This window comes from Camponotus vicinus, unplaced genomic scaffold (genome assembly GCF_025532165.1).
Source record: "Camponotus vicinus isolate PSW18456_S1 unplaced genomic scaffold, iyCamVici1.0 SCAF_10, whole genome shotgun sequence".
NCBI classification, from domain to species: Eukaryota; Metazoa; Arthropoda; class Insecta; order Hymenoptera; family Formicidae; genus Camponotus; species Camponotus vicinus.
In genome coordinates this window covers 14070143-14086813 of record NW_028141946.1, presented here as the reverse complement: position 1 = coordinate 14086813, position 16671 = coordinate 14070143, and the positions used below count along the sequence as shown (strand labels likewise).

At 31.0% G+C, this 16671-nt stretch overlaps 1 pseudogene; it reads right to left on the bottom strand.

Annotated features, from left to right (window-relative positions):
* Nucleotides 1-2749: 2749 nt before the first annotated feature.
* Nucleotides 2750-12766, bottom strand: LOC145960098 (uncharacterized; annotated as a pseudogene).
* Between the last annotated feature and the right edge of the window lie 3905 nt (nt 12767-16671).

The window sequence follows — 16671 nt, the reverse complement described above, 5'->3', positions numbered from 1 at the left end:
TAATGAAGAAATGATAAATTATGTACGTGCTGGAGGCAGGTTGCCGATGACTCTTAACTGTCCGTCAACATTGTACCAGTTGATGCTACGTTGCTGGAGTACAGCGGATGCTAGACCAAATTTCAAATTTTGTCTGAAAAATATTATAGCATTAAGAAAGAACATAGAAGGTGCCTTACTGAGTCCAGTCGATATTATTTAGCCGATATAATTAAATTAATGTTTCACTTCTTTTCCGAACGATTCAATAAATCATAATGTAGAAAAATATTTCTAGAATATTTCTAAATTGTTTCTGTTATTTTCAGGTTTAATCTTAATATTAGATTTATCAATGAAGATAAAGGAGATTTTTTAACCTTTCCTTTCATAAAATTTTGATTATTAAAAAATATCACGTCCGTTTTCATAATTGTAAACAACGGAATATAATGACATATTTAATTTGTGTTTCTGAGTATTTGAAGCGAAACCTAATGATTGCGATTTTATATATATATATATATTGTTGCGCCCGCGGAGCGATATACAGGGTTTGTCAAAAGTGTGGAAACCCCTAAATATCTCACAAACGGTGCATTTTCGAAAAAAATGTTTCAGGCAAAAGTTGTTTGGTTTCAAAGGGGCCATAAGACGGTACCATTGGTTTGACCTCGAAGAGTCATTTGAAGGTCACGTGAAGGTCACTTCAATTTTTTTAAATGGAACACCCTATATATTTTTGCACGCTCTTGTAGCTTATCTCGAGAGCTTTCCAAAACACTATAATTAAGTACCTTTTCGTTAAGTACTTTTTGAATTATGAGGCTTGAAATAATTTCTTAATTTTACATAAACCGTAAAATATCTTGTAAAATATTTATTTTTCGATTATCTTACCTTAATACTTTTACGTACAAAATAATGAGAGGAATCAATTGGTGTAAAGAAAACACATAGTTGTTTTTAAGAAAAAATATGGAATTGTTAATTGCAAATTACATATTTTTTCTTCAAAACAACTATGTGTTTTCTTTATACCAATTGACTCCTCTCATTATTTTGTACGTAAAAGTATTAAGGTAAGATAATCGAAAAATAAATATTTTACAAGATATTTTACGGTTTATGTAAAATTAAGAAATTATTTCAAGCCTCATAACTCAAAAAGTACTTAACGAAAATGTACTTAATTATAGTGTTTTGGAAAGCTCTCGAGATGAGCTACAAGAGTGTGCAAAAATATATAGGGTGTTCCATTTAAAAAAATTGAAGTGACCTTCACGTGACCTTCAAATGACTCTTCAAGGTCAAACCAATGATACCGTCTTATGGCCCCTTTGAAACCAAACAATTTTTGCCTGAAACATTTTTTTTTAAAATGCACCGTTTGTGAGATATTTAGGGGTTTCCACACTTTTGACAAATCCTGTATATCGAAACGCGCGCGGCACAACTATCGGCACACGATCACACTCGCGCACCCGCGCACGGGAATAAGAACACGGTTCTTTGAACACAACAACTTTAATGAAACCACGAAGAACAAACAAGAACTCAGAAAATCAGGATAACGAAACACAGGTTAACGCGCGACCGATCAGCTTGACAGCTGGGCTCGGACTCAATAACAGTCGTTGTTGAAAACAATATTTTGACAACGCGCGCGGAGACGATCTTCTTCCGTCGACGTACTTCCCGCCGACAAAATAACGAATACATCCGCAGGGATGGGACACGGAGGCCCAACAATATATATATATATATATTGTGTATATATATATATATATATATATATATATATATATATATATATGTATGTATAAACAATATTTTTTTCAATATTTTTATATATGACCGATAATTACAAACTGATTGTAAAATTTATGAGTGAAAGAGGAAACGCGAAAAATATCCTCTATGATTAGATGTGAATATATAAATATAATAATATAATTATTTTTAAATTTATAACAGTTATCATGTATGAATTTTTACATCATTCGGGATAAGTATATACATATATTTTATCTTTATATTTAATGACTTACTATATATTTAAATTATATTGATGATTACAAAAGTATGCAGTTTTAAAAATGAACTATACTTATTGCTCTATCTCTACTAACTATATTTAATAAAGCTAATAATGTATAATATTTACACACAATTACGGTCTATCATTTCGAAAGATCACCAAATACTGACAACGTTCCCGAATAATTCTAATTTTCATACTACAGTATTCTAATAATCATAAATCCACAAGTTATAAATTTTAAGTAAAAATAAAGATGGAAAGAATTATTGCGCGGAAATAACAAATATTTTAATATTTTAAATAATTCTATATATTAAATGAAATAGGAGCACCGCTCATCAGATTCCGCGCCTTATTGGCTGTTATTTGTCAATTTTTAATTATCTTTAATTATAGAATTGTGTAACACATTGCACATGACGAGCGCTAAATCATCGAATCGAAATTGAAAATCGCTGTTGCATTGTTGTAGAAATTCAAGTTAGTTTTGCATTCACAAAAATTTATTGGCACATATATAAAAAAAGAATTCTACATATATTCTTTTATATTCTAATATATTTCATTTTATTCATAATGCAATATTAACATTGCACTTTTAATCCTATATATACAATATCTACAATATGTACAATATCACAATATCCTCATAGAAAAAAAGTTAAAAAATTATTTTGTATGATTTTAAAATACGTATATTATAAATTCTAAATTTTATTGTACACACTACCGATCAGAAAATACTTCGTGCATAATAGAGATATCAGTTAAATAATTTTTTGACAAGTTTTCAGTAAGTACGTAATGAGTGCTTTCGAAATGAAAAAAGTATCCTAAAAGTGTCCTATCTCTACATTATTTATCCATTTTAGTGGACAACTTGATACAGTATCTAAAATAAAAAAAATATATTTTATACATTTATGCGCATGTATAAAGAGATGAAAAATCATAAAATATATATAATTTATAAGAGAGAATGCTACTAATATCTTATACATACCTTGTGGTGCATAACATACTATATTATTTTCCGCAAGAATTATACAGTGCGGTTGATAGGTAAATTTGGAATTGCCTGATTCGTAAGTATAACATTTGCAGAAGCACATATGCCGAATTTCACAGCATTCGCTGAGATGTGGAGCTACAGATTTTAATTTTTTTTGTACAAACGCAGCTTTACATTTGTAATTCCAATTATCACATCAGTATGAGGATTACATTTCTCAGTCGAAGGCAAATATGGTTTCGGCGAGTGCGTTACAATCATACCAATAGTATATTTAATTTTTTTCTTTATTTCCGGTTTACTCCTCACGATGTTAACTCTATCCTGTACATAACAGATATCGTAATAATAACATTTAAATAATACTTCTTGTCAAGTGTTTTCAAAAGTAATTATTGTAATGTGACAAATTATATAAACAATTATCACTATACAGGGTGTCCCATTTTAAAAGTTTCACCCTCATAACTTTTCAGGATCAACGTTTGAAGGAAAACGACTCGGATAAAAGTTGTAGGGAACAAAGGGGACTATCTAATAGTGACCTTGGATTCGACATTAAAGGTCATTTTCAAGATCATTTGAAGGTCAACTTCGTTTTTTAAATGGGAACCCCTATTTTTTATTACTTATTCTTGTAGCTTATCTCGAGAGCTTTCCAAAACACTATAATAAAGTATTTCTTCATTCAGTACTTTTCGAGTTATGAGGCTTGAAATAATTTCTTAATTTTATATAAACCATAAAATATCTAGTAAAATATTCATTTTTCGATTATCTTACCTTAATACTTTTATGTACAAAATAATGAGAGGAATCAATTGGTGTAAAGAAAACATACAGTTGTTTTTAAGAAAAAATATGGAATTGTTAATTGCAAATTACATATTTTTTCTTCAAAACAACTATGTGTTTTCTTTACACCAATTGATTCCTCTCATTATTTTGTACATAAAAGTATTAAAATAAATGAAAGTAATTTAATCGACCACACCGGCAATATTTATTGATGAAAAAATTCACAACGTTTCGACCATGGGTTTTGGTCCTTATCAAGTGAACTGAAATTATTACATATAATATAAACAAATGAATTACAATAAGATGTGACCAAAAAATGGAGAAAGAAGAAAAAATCATATACATACATTGTCTTAGGTAACTAATACGTGGTGAGAAATAAAGAAATCACTGTGTCAAGTCATGTCGACCTCTCGATCCAACACAAAGAGAAAGACTAAACCGCCTTTATTAGTCTATCATAAATATCGTTTAAACTTTCAGTGTCCTTTTGTAAGTTAACAGTGTTGTCAGACTTTTTGATGAAAAACATTTCAGCAATTTCTCTCTTTCTCACATGTCTCTCATTATGCAGAATAATCGGTGTTGACCAATCGAAGTCATGATTAAGTTCCAGTTTATGTTTGCTAACCACAGAAAGATTGCTTTCGTGCAATTTAATGTTGTTGCAATGTTCTTTGATACGAGTGCCTAAATGTCTTTTTGTTTGGCCAATATATGACATATTACAATTTTTACAGTTTAACTTGTAAACGACCTCAGTCCTGTTATTAATAGGCAATCTATCTTTTCCACGTTTGATTAATGAATTCAGTTTATTAGGTACATTATAGACAACCTTCAGACCAACATTTTTAAAAAGGCGACTAATCTCATCGCTCAAGCTCTCTACAAACGGCAACGAGATGTAACATGATGTAGTCGCATTATCACATTCCGTATTCATATTTACATTGTCGCGATGTTTCAAAAATTCTAGTCTTTTTTTAACGTAACGGTTTGTAATTTGAGTTGGAAAACAATTGTTGGAAAGAATCTGTTTAATAATATCGATGTTCTTAAAATGAAATCGAGCGTCAGATAATAAAATTGCGCGGTCAACAAGGCTATAAATGGTGTTAATTTTATATTTAAACGGATGTTTGGAATGAAAATTAGTGTATCTATTAGAACAAATAGGTTTTCTGTACCAATCCGTCAAAAGCCGACCATTCGAGCGAATAACAGTCGTGTCCAAAAAACCAATACGCGAATCAAACTCAGTTTCATGTGTAAATGTCAAACGTTGATGATAGTCATTGAAAGTCGATATAATCTCGTCAATTTTTGAGCGTGGAACAATGGTAAAAATGTCATCAACATATCTATAATACAGCGGCACATCAAAGCTCAATAAACTCAAGCAATGCGTTTCTAGATCATCCATCACGATATTTGCCAAAATAGATGACAAGGGAGACCCCATGGGGCTACCAAAAATCTGTTCGTAAAACTGTCCATTAAACGAAAAACTAGTGGAATCCAAAACCGTTTCAATCGCGTATAAAAACTGAGACAAGTTAAATTTAGTGTTAGGCGCAATGTAATTCCAACGTTTAGTAACACCATTTACAACTAAATCTTTAGGAATATTAGTAAAAAGTGCAGCAACATCAAGTGAAATCATTAAATCGTCATCGTTAATAAATTTATCTTTCAAACTATTGGCAAAAGTCCAACCATCCTTAATGTGAGATTTAGGTTCCAAAATCGAAATCTGTAGTATATCGTGAATGTATTGCGCAACATTATATAACGGACTGCCAAGTGATGACACAATAATCCGTAGTGGAAAACCCGCTTTGTGAATCTTAGGCAGACCATAACACCGCGGCAAGTTACCATTAGTAGAGTTTAATTTTCTATATGTAGTCTCATTAATTAAATCGTTACTTCGCCAGGACTTAATAATAGTATTAATTCTATTGGTTAATTTTCTGATCGGATCCTTATTCAATTTTCTATAAGTACATTGATCACCCAAAAGAGCCTCCATCTTACTCACATAATCACTTTTGTCCATGATTACTGTGACTTGACCCTTATCAGCCCTGGTGACAAACAAATCATCATTATCACGCAAGAACCGTTTACAAAGAGAGAATCCCTTAAGAATATATCTGTCTACAGAGCTAATATGCTTACTCTCACAAAGGAATTTTTGGAGAGAATTGGCGATCGAAATTCTGGTCATTTCAACAGCTTCCCTGGGGATGCGATTATAATTGATTTCAAAGTTCTTCAAAGTCTCAAGAACAACACCCAAGCGGTCGCTCTTAAAAGACTGATGCACCGGTAACCCAAAATTGTCACCAAGACTCAGAAGTTCAGAAACTCTATCGGGAATATTCTTACCACTAATGTTAATCAGCCAACGCGCTGTGTCGATATTGTTGAAAGGATTAAAAGCTTTATTATTATTAGTCAAATTGTTGAATTTCTTGATTAAATTAGATTTTAATCTGTTGGTAATTCTTAAGAACCTCCGTTCATTGAACTCAAAAAATCTAAGAACAAGATCTCGTGGTAAACCTTCACTGAGTGCTCTTTCGATCCTTTCAACGTTGGCACGCAAATAATTTAGGTTAAAATTAAGATCTTTAATTTCTAAATTCAGCAATCTATAGCGGAATTTCTTAGTGGTTTTTTCAAAAGAACGGTTGATGCTGCTACTATGAAATGTGATGTTGGCCTTTAACTTGTCAATATGGGAAGGAATTAAATCGTTTAACTTAAAAGTATTAAGGTAAGATAATCGAAAAATGAATATTTTACTAGATATTTTATGGTTTATATAAAATTAAGAAATTATTTCAAGCCTCATAACTCGAAAAGTACTGAATGAAGAAATACTTTATTATAGTGTTTTGGAAAGCTCTCGAGATAAGCTACAAGAATAAGTAATAAAAAATAGGGGTTCCCATTTAAAAAACGAAGTTGACCTTCAAATGATCTTGAAAATGACCTTTAATGTCGAATCCAAGGTCACTATTAGATAGTCCCCTTTGTTCCCTACAACTTTTATCCGAGTCGTTTTCCTTCAAACGTTGATCCTGAAAAGTTATGAGGATGGAACTTTTAAAATGGGACACCCTGTATATTGATATCTGAACTACTCATATACATATACATATACAATGTACATGTACATGTACTATATATACATGTACATGTACTATATATATATATATATATATATAGTACATTATATTGTAAAGGGCTGATCTGATTTTGATCAGGTGATGAGAGAGTAAAAGCTGATGCCGTGTTGAGATCAGGAAAAGTGGCACAGGATTTAGGATTGGAAGAGATTTAATGTATCCTTCTTGGTTTTTCACTTTACTTAGAACTTATTATAAAATATATAACTCGTTTATCGAGAGCCCGAGGCATACACGTCTGTACCGCAACACAAATATATAAAACAACCGCGCAACGCTGAGAAAAATGCCAGTCGTAGGCAAAAGAAATAACGGGGGGTTTAAGGAACGCTGACAATGATGCCAGTCGTAGGCAAAAGAAATAACGGGGGGTTTAAGGAACGCTGACAATGAGCAAAGAGCACTGCATGACATGTGAACTTAGCTTAAAGGCTGTGCCTTACAGCTCAGTCAGCCTGGCACATCATTCGACTCGAATGAGAAAAATGCAAAGAGCCGCAACAAAAATCACAAAAGAATAGAAAAATAAACCAATGAAATTTATAATAAACGCAAACATAATTAAGACTAAAAGGAATGAATGTTCAAACTATTAACGAAAAATTAATAATTCAAACTTACAAATAACATTAAATGGGAGGGTTAATAGGTTTAATACGATCAGGAGATAAAATAGAATTATAAGGTCTTGCGGATACATTAAACCCTGGAATATCCTGAACAACGTATCTATTTTTATTTAAAACCTTTGAAATCATAAAAGGACCTTTTGTAATTAGGTTTTAACTTCTTATTTTCACCTGGCTTAACGACTGAGTCTCTAATCAGTACATAATCGCCAGGATTGTATTGAGACGGTTTTTTATGATGAACATCGTAATATTCTTTATTGTAATTTTTAATTTTAGAAGTAGCCTCTGAGGCTATTAAACGACTATTTTCACGTTCTTCGATAAAATTAAAACTAATATCCGCAATTTTATTTAAGTATTTAACTAGTTCCGCATCAGAGTGATTACGTTGATCAAAACCAAAAAAAAGTTTAGAAGGAGAAGATTTAATAGAAGAATGATAAGTATTGTTAATAGCATACTGAACAGTATTGAGACAACTATGCCAGCTAGATTGATCATTAACAACTTTCTTAAGGGAAGATTTAAGGAATCTGTTAACTCTTTCTACAAGATCATTTGAGCTGCTACAGCTACTTGTCTGTGTTGAATGTGATTAGATTTTAAAAATTCAGCGAAATCTTGCGAGGTGAAAGCAGTACCTCTATCGGAGACTAGTAAACAGGGATTACCGAAAATATTAAATAGCTCCGACAAATGTTTAATTACTTCTTTAGAGCCAATAGATTTAACTGCATATAACCAAGTGAATCTAGAAAAAGCATCAACAATAACCAAAATGTGTTTAAATCCATCCGTAGAAACCAAAATAGGACCAAAATGATCCAAATGTAAAATAATAAAAGGAGCTGACGGAGAATCCGTGATTTGCATTTCACCTTCGCGAGAGTTAACCGAAGAATTATATAATAAACAAATTAAACAGTTTTCAATATATTCTTGCACTTTCTTTCGCAAAGAAGGAAACCAATAATTAGAAAAAATACCTTGACAAGTTTTCTCAATACCACAATGAGCTATCATGATAGGCACGAATAACGTTATTAATCATGGCTTCAGATACAGCAAAACTCGGTTTATCTGGGAATTTTTTATATACTAAGCCATCAATTAGAACAAATTTATCATTATCAGCAAATTCAAGGTCTTCTGCAATTTTTTTGAGCCTGATATCTTGAAGCTGTCTATATTGAAGCTCATTTTCTAAAGGCATAACTTCTAAATAACCAACAGTACGATTAAGAGCATCAACATGAGCCATACGGCGTCCATCACGATGAACAGTGCTGAAATGATAATTTTGCAATTTAAGTGTCCAGCGAGCAATTCTAGGATTCAAGCTGGCTTTGTTTAAAGCGTGAACCAAAGCATGACAATCAGTAACCACGGTAAAATCTAAACCATAAAGATAAATATGGAATCTCTCAATTGTTTTAACAATCGCAAGCATTTCAAGCTCAAAGTTATGATAATTAGCTTCTGCTTTATTCGTTGCCTGACTATAATAAGCTACAGGTGCCCAATTATTAGACTCTTGTTTTTGAAGCAAAATTCCCGCGACTGCTACGGCACTAGCATCGGTATGAATTTCAGTGGCAGAAAACGGGTTATATAAACGTAAAACGGGATAAGCAATTAATTCTTTCTTAAATAACTGAAAAGCTCGCTGACAACTTTCATCAAAGTTGAAGACAGTTGACTTTTGTAGAAGATTATTCAAAGGTCTGGCCTTGACTGCATAATCTTTAATGAATTTTCTAAAATAATTGGTTAAACCAAGAAACCTATGAACTTCAACTACTTTTTTAGTTTGCGGAAACTTATTAACAGCGTCAACATGTCTGGAACTTAACGTGATCTCTGAAGGGGAAATTATATAACCTAAATATTCAATAGTCGTTTTTAAAAAACTACATTTCATAAAATTTAACTGTAAATTATAGCGTTTGAGCAATAAAAGAACTTTCTTTAGAGTATCAAGATTATGATCGACTGATACCAAAGGGATAAGAATATCATCAATATATACAATTACTTTATCATCTTTTATTAAAGGCTGAAGAATTTGAACAAGACGTTTTTGAAATTCAGCAGGAGATTCAGAAAAACCAAAAGGAAGGCGTAAAAATTCAAATTGGCCATCAGGAGTGGCAAATGAAAAGAATTTAGTACAGTCCGGATGTAATTTAATTTAATGGAAACTATCTTTTAAATCAAGGGAAGAAAAAACTGTTTTATTGCTCAATCGCGTAAGACAATCTTCTATAAGAAGAAAAGGATATTTCTGTTTTAAAACTCTATTATTAAGTGGGCGCAAATCAACACAGAGACGCATAGAGCCATTTTTTTTCTAACCGGAACTACGCGTGCACAATATGGAGAACTACTGGGCTTAATAATTCCTCTATTTAAAAGATCATCAGTGATCTCTTTCATCTGAATACGTTTTGTCCAAGCAAATTTGCGCGGTGCATAAGCATAAATAGAATCATCTTTTAAATTAATTTTGACAAGATAATCATCCTGAATGACAGGAACTTGTGTGTTTTCTATTTCATGAAAAAGAGACAATAATTTATTTTTAATAAAAGAGTCAAAATCAATAACAACGTCAGAAGATGATGAATCAAAAACAGATTTATGCTCAATGATTTCAACAGAAGCAACCTGAGAAAAAAAGTGTACTCTATCTTCTGATTCATCATCTGCAAAGTTAACAGCAAAAAATAACTTGTTATTTCTCAAAAATAATAATAATATGAGTAGAAGGAGAGTTATGACGTAATACATGAAAATTGCCTTGAATTGAAATGTTAGGCAATAACTCAAACTTGACGCTAGAACGAATAATGCCATTAATCTCAATGGGACCGTCGTTTAAAGCTTTATAAGAAAAAGAAGGATTGCTTAAAGAATCAAGCAAAGAATTACAAAATTCTTTGAAAATAGACGGACAGATGAAAGAGATCGAGCTACCAGTATCAACTAAGGCAGATAAATTACAAGGAATATTATTGAATTCAGTTATTTTAAGGACAGAATCATCGGAGATAATTTTTTTTACTTGGCTATCATTAAGTAACGCAACGATTTGAAATGATTCGGTATGGATTGACTCCTGAGAAGAATTCTCTTCATTCAAAGAAACAGCGGCAACAGGTTGAAGAAGGGAAGATTTGAAAAATTGATCTTTCTTCTTAAGTTTGGGACAATCAGTTCTGATATGATCCTTTCCATGGCAATATACGCAATGCAAATCCTTCTTAAGAAGTTGTACAGAATTCTCCGCCGATGCAACAGGATCTTTCAATTTACTGGATTTTGAACCGTTGCCTTTAAGGTTTCCGGAAAATCTGGGATTTGCAGAAAACTTTCTAAGAGGCTCTTCACAGGAAATAGTCAAATGATGCATTTTTTCTAAAAAGGAATCCAAAGAATACAAATCAAGAGCCAAAGCAGCAGCTCTGATAGACAAATTACTTATTCCATTGATTAATAAATGAATTGTATCATAATCCGGTAATCTTAATCTTTGAATGAGCGCCAATTTGTCCATGGCGTAATCCTGAAAAGATTCTGAAGAAAAAATCCATTTTCGAGCTTCTATTTTTTGCATAATTACACCAAAGGGTACTTTTCTTCTGAAACGACAGAGAATAGCCGTTTTAAAATCAGTCCAAGATTTGTTGGTGTCTCCAGTACTTAGATCAAACCATCTGCGAGCAGTCTTCGTAAGATTATTAGCCGCAGCAGACATCATAACAGCAGGAGACAAACCATGAATATGGAAAACGTTTTCAATCTTCTCAATCCATAATTCTATATCATCATCCTCCGAACCAGAAAAAGAGGGAATTTGGAAAGATAGAAACTTTACAGACTGACCTGCGGGTACAGATGGAGAGGCATTAGCAAACGTATTATTTAAAATACTTCGAGAAAAATGTGGGTCAGCAGATGAGCTTGAATCAGAAGGATCCCGCTGATTGTTATTGATGACCAAAGAAGTGAGCAATTGCTGCATCTGTGACATTTGTTCTCGTTGCAGTTGAGCTTGCTGGGCCATAAAAGAGCAAAATTGTGACAGAAAAGAGTCCATCGATGAGCCTGAATCGGTGCCCGTAAAGGAAGGAGCTGAAGAGGAACCAGGAGCGTTTGTAGCATCGGAAGATGAAGGAATAGGGGTGTTTGGGTTGCCGGGAGCTTTTTGGTGTAAAATGTTCGATGCATCCTCCGACGGGTTACATTTTTCAAGATGTGATAAAATGGCTTCAATGCAGTTTTCCTTGCTGTTGGGAATACTCAAAATACCGCAGCCTTTGGCTTCTTTCTTAAGCTCAGCCAAAGATAATTGTTCAAGATGTTGACGAGGCATAATCACAATTTTAATGAACCGTAATGGCGGCAAAAGAAACGGAGCTCGAAATGGCGGATACAAACAAATGCTTACTGATCTTCAAAAGAAAAGAAAGCAAAAACGCACCGCAAGAAAAAAAAGCTCCAGAAATGCCTCACATAAACCGGGAAATCAAATGAGAACACGGCGAGCTATCCCACTTCTGAAAGTTGTAAAGGGCTGATCTGATTTTGGTCAGGTGATGAGAGAGTAAAAGCTGATGCCGTGTTGAGATCAGGAAAAGTGGCACAGGATTTAGGATTGGAAGAGATTTAATGTATCCTTCTTGGTTTTACACTTTACTTAGAACTTATTATAAAATATATAACTCGTTTATCGAGAGCCCGAGGCATACACGTGTACCGCAACGCAAATATATAAAACAACCGCGCAACGCTGAGAAAAATGCCAGTCGGCAAAAGGAATAACGGGGGTTTAAGGAACGCTGACAATGAGCAAAGAGCACTGCATGACATGTGAACTTAGCTTAAAGGCTGTGCCTTACAATATACAATGATGATATATTATATACACTACCTTTATTGAATTTATAATATTTCGATATTCATGATCGATATCTATAACTTCAATATCACTTTTTAAACATCGTGATAAGAAACTCATCAAGTTATTGACTTTCAAATTGTGAAGAATATTACAATGATTATTTATCAGTTCACAGAAATGCAGAAGCTTGGACATAATCTTTTGTATTTACTGAAAAACGATAGACACGTAAACAAGATTTCAATTATAGAAAAGAAAATGAAAAGAACTTTACTTATTGCTTATAAAATACTGATTTATTGACTAATGTATTATTTACAAGAGTTATAATTGATCGTTATCTTTATCAATTATTTCTTAAAATTAGTAAGAAAACTATAAATAAAAAATTGTTTAATGATATATCATAGAATGGATCCATTGGATGCATAATGGAACAACTCCCATTGACAATGTTCAACGGATACATAAACGATTTCTCCATCATATAAAAAGATTCTGCCGATTGACAACCTTCTGTATAACTAAAAATAATAAAAAAATAATTATATATACATATATATTTATCTCAGATAGATTGAAAAGCTCTCAAGCTAAAATTGTATACTAACTCCTTTGATTCCCATACGATTGCCGTTACAAAATCATCTTCGTTATATCCACAGTGCAGAAAGCAGCGTAAACCAAGTCTTCTAGCTACTGTGGTATCCAATAGTCAGAAGAAATTCTTGATAATATCTTAGAATCTATATCATTAAATATTATTAGAAAAATTATCTTGAACATTTATAAGATATAAAGTTATGTTTGCGCAATGCATAACAAAATATTATTATAATTTAATATAATATAAAATAACTTACATAATCTATATATTTAGTTTTAACATCCAATGTTTCAAATAAACGACATAAATGAACAGCACCTGTTTCGGAAAACAATTTCTTGAATAATATACATAATTTGTCTCGGTTCCGTTGGCAGAAGTTATAATTGATGTTGTTTTCTCTCCAAAAAGAAAATTGCTCAGAAGATAGAGAGAATGCAGAATGCTTAGGATATTCAGCTTTTAGGCAAGATAGTACTTTTTGCACAATATTCTCTAACGATGTATCAATGATTGAATAAGTTACATATGGTAGAAAATATTATGCGACGATAGTAAGTTGTCTTTCTAAAAGTAGCTTTTCCTTTGGCATGTACAGTAGGCGCCAATAATGCCTTAACATATGAAATTGGTCGTATTCGGGATTAATAATGACTAGTTATTATTAAGTTATTATTAGTCTCGAATGCGATCAATTTCATATGTTAAGGCATTATGGCGCCTACTGTACATAAATATGTTTTGTTTATATATTAGTCGATACTGTTTTATCCAATGATAAATTAAACCAAAATACATAACTGTCAAATTAGAATCGTGTCTGAAAAAAATTTACATATTCTTTTTAATTGTATAATATATATTTATTTTAATTTATAACGTTAATGGCAATTTGGTTTATTAAATTTTACCGTAATAGTAATTGTGTTGAAACAATTCTATTTATATCATCCAAGATAAAACGGTAAATTATAGAATCTCCAGCTATGAAACGCAAAAGACTATTTAATTCCATTTTTTTGGTACCGCATAAGTTACTGTGAGACATTAATGAGACGTAATGCCGCAATTTTTCTATATTTTATACTTTCTTCTAAATGATTACACATTTCCGTCAATCTCTCTTCGCTATGTCTTCTTTCCGAAAACGAAAATCTAAAATTAAAAAGAAATTCTCCAGAAATATGTTAAACAACAAATATCAGCGATAAATTATAGACGATATACTTTTTCACATATATTTTTAATTATACGCACACGCACACACACATATTCATATTCAGACTAAATTAAAGAAATTATAAATATATATTTTTCTATTAAATAAAGAAATATGTAAAGAAAATATACATAAAGGAGGAGGATTATTTAGCGCGTTTTTTGATTCCCACAGGATTTTCAAAAAACATTTTTTTTATTGTATGATCATAAAGAGAGTGTTAAAAATAACTATTAGAGAAAACTATAAAAACCATTATAAATAACCATGAGAAAAAATTTCATTCATAAAACCAAAATTAATTATTAGCTTAGATATATCTATGATACCCAAGTCCTTTTTCATAATTAATAAGTGACTAATGAAATATTATCGCTTATATATTGTGCTCTGCCATCATAATTTGAGATTATAATATGTATTATCTTTAAGGTAAAGGTGAATACAGTTCGTATGGAAAAAATTAATTTTTTATTATTCTTGACATATGGGTGACCATAATAAATAGTGATTATATATATGTATAGGACATTAGTTACAGACTTAAGCTTCTACCGGCTATGATCATTGAAGAAGCTTTATTATTTTTTTTATTTTATTAATTATTTATTTTGTTTTTCAGATTTTTATTTCAAGTTTTTTGGACATATTAATATCACTGCGTTATCTTCTAAGCCTTTTCTAATAATAATTGCATATTATTCGATAATTCTTCTTCCTCTGTCCAACAGGATTAATCATGGGTAACATTTATACGATTTTTAAAATCTCGTTATGCTCTCTGTAGTGAACATTATAATTGTATTTAGAGTAAAACTTTTACAACTTTGACGCGGTATAGAGGCTTAAATCTGAAAACAACTAATAATATTTTATATATATATATATAGTCACTTATTTATTATGGTCACTTACATATGTTAAGAATATTAAAAATTCTTTTTTTCATTATGACCTGTATTTATTTCTATCTTGAAGATGATACCCAGATAGCAAGATAACGTCTAAAGACATCTTAATCTATCTATCTATCTATGACGATGATCGACTATGACGTCATTAAGATGTCTTTAGACCTTATCTTGATAGGAATTATCTTCAAGATAAAGATAAATACAGCTCATAATGAAAAAAAATTATTTTTTATTATCCTTAACATATGTAAGTGACCATAATAAATAGGTGACTATATATATAAAATACTATTAGTTGTTGTCGCCCCCTCTCCCCAGATTTAAGCTGCCTATACCGCGATGATAGCTAATCTATCATACTGATATACAATAATTTATGGTCTTATGGTTCGAATCTTTTTTTCATCTGATGGTTATTCCTAATGATTATATAAAATAAAAAAATTGTTTTTTTGAAAATCCTATCGAAGGTAAAAAAATGTGCTAAGTAACCTCTTCCTCTTCTTTTTAATCAAATTGTAATTATAACAATAGTAATCAATAGTAATCTGCACACATAAATACAATGTGATATCGAGATGCATTTGCTGCGATAATCTTGCACCATTTAAATTTGTTATTTCATATCATGTTTGAATGAGAAATCAAGTGGAAAGTAAATATAGTTATAACTGTATTGTAGAGATATTTAGATTCTACACAAGCCATTAAGGTAAAAATAAAAACTGATAGAAAACGTAGAATAAAATAATATTTAATCTTTACAATCTTCAAATAGATAAATTTGATTGCATGTGCTTTATATAAAAATCATAAAATTTGAACAGAAAATTTCACGAACAAAATACGATCATACTCTGAATTCCAGAATACATAATTATTTATGAAAGTTAATTAGAATATTATATAAATAAATCTTGAAATATAAAAAAATTCTTGAAACGAATGAATGTAAAAGAAATATCCTTATGAATATTATTATAAATAAAAACATTTATGAGTAATCGCATTATTAAAAGTTTTAAAATTAAAATATGAAAAATCGTGACAGCACTTTTATTTAGCTTCATCTTTTACATTATACAATAGATTTTTTTTTCATTACGTAATTGATATAAATTTAAAATGTTAAAAAAAATCTATTAGCTCCATATGCAATAATAGGCGCAATAGATTAATTAATAAGACAATAATGTAATAACCAACCTTTTTACTATTGTTTTACAGAGTTGAACTTCGTTGAACGATTAAAATCGACCAAATATGAGATAAACATAAAACTTATTAAAATATTTATAAATAAAAACCTCTGATAAAATTTCTTTTCCCAAAATTTGTGACTAAACGTTATCTGCTGTAA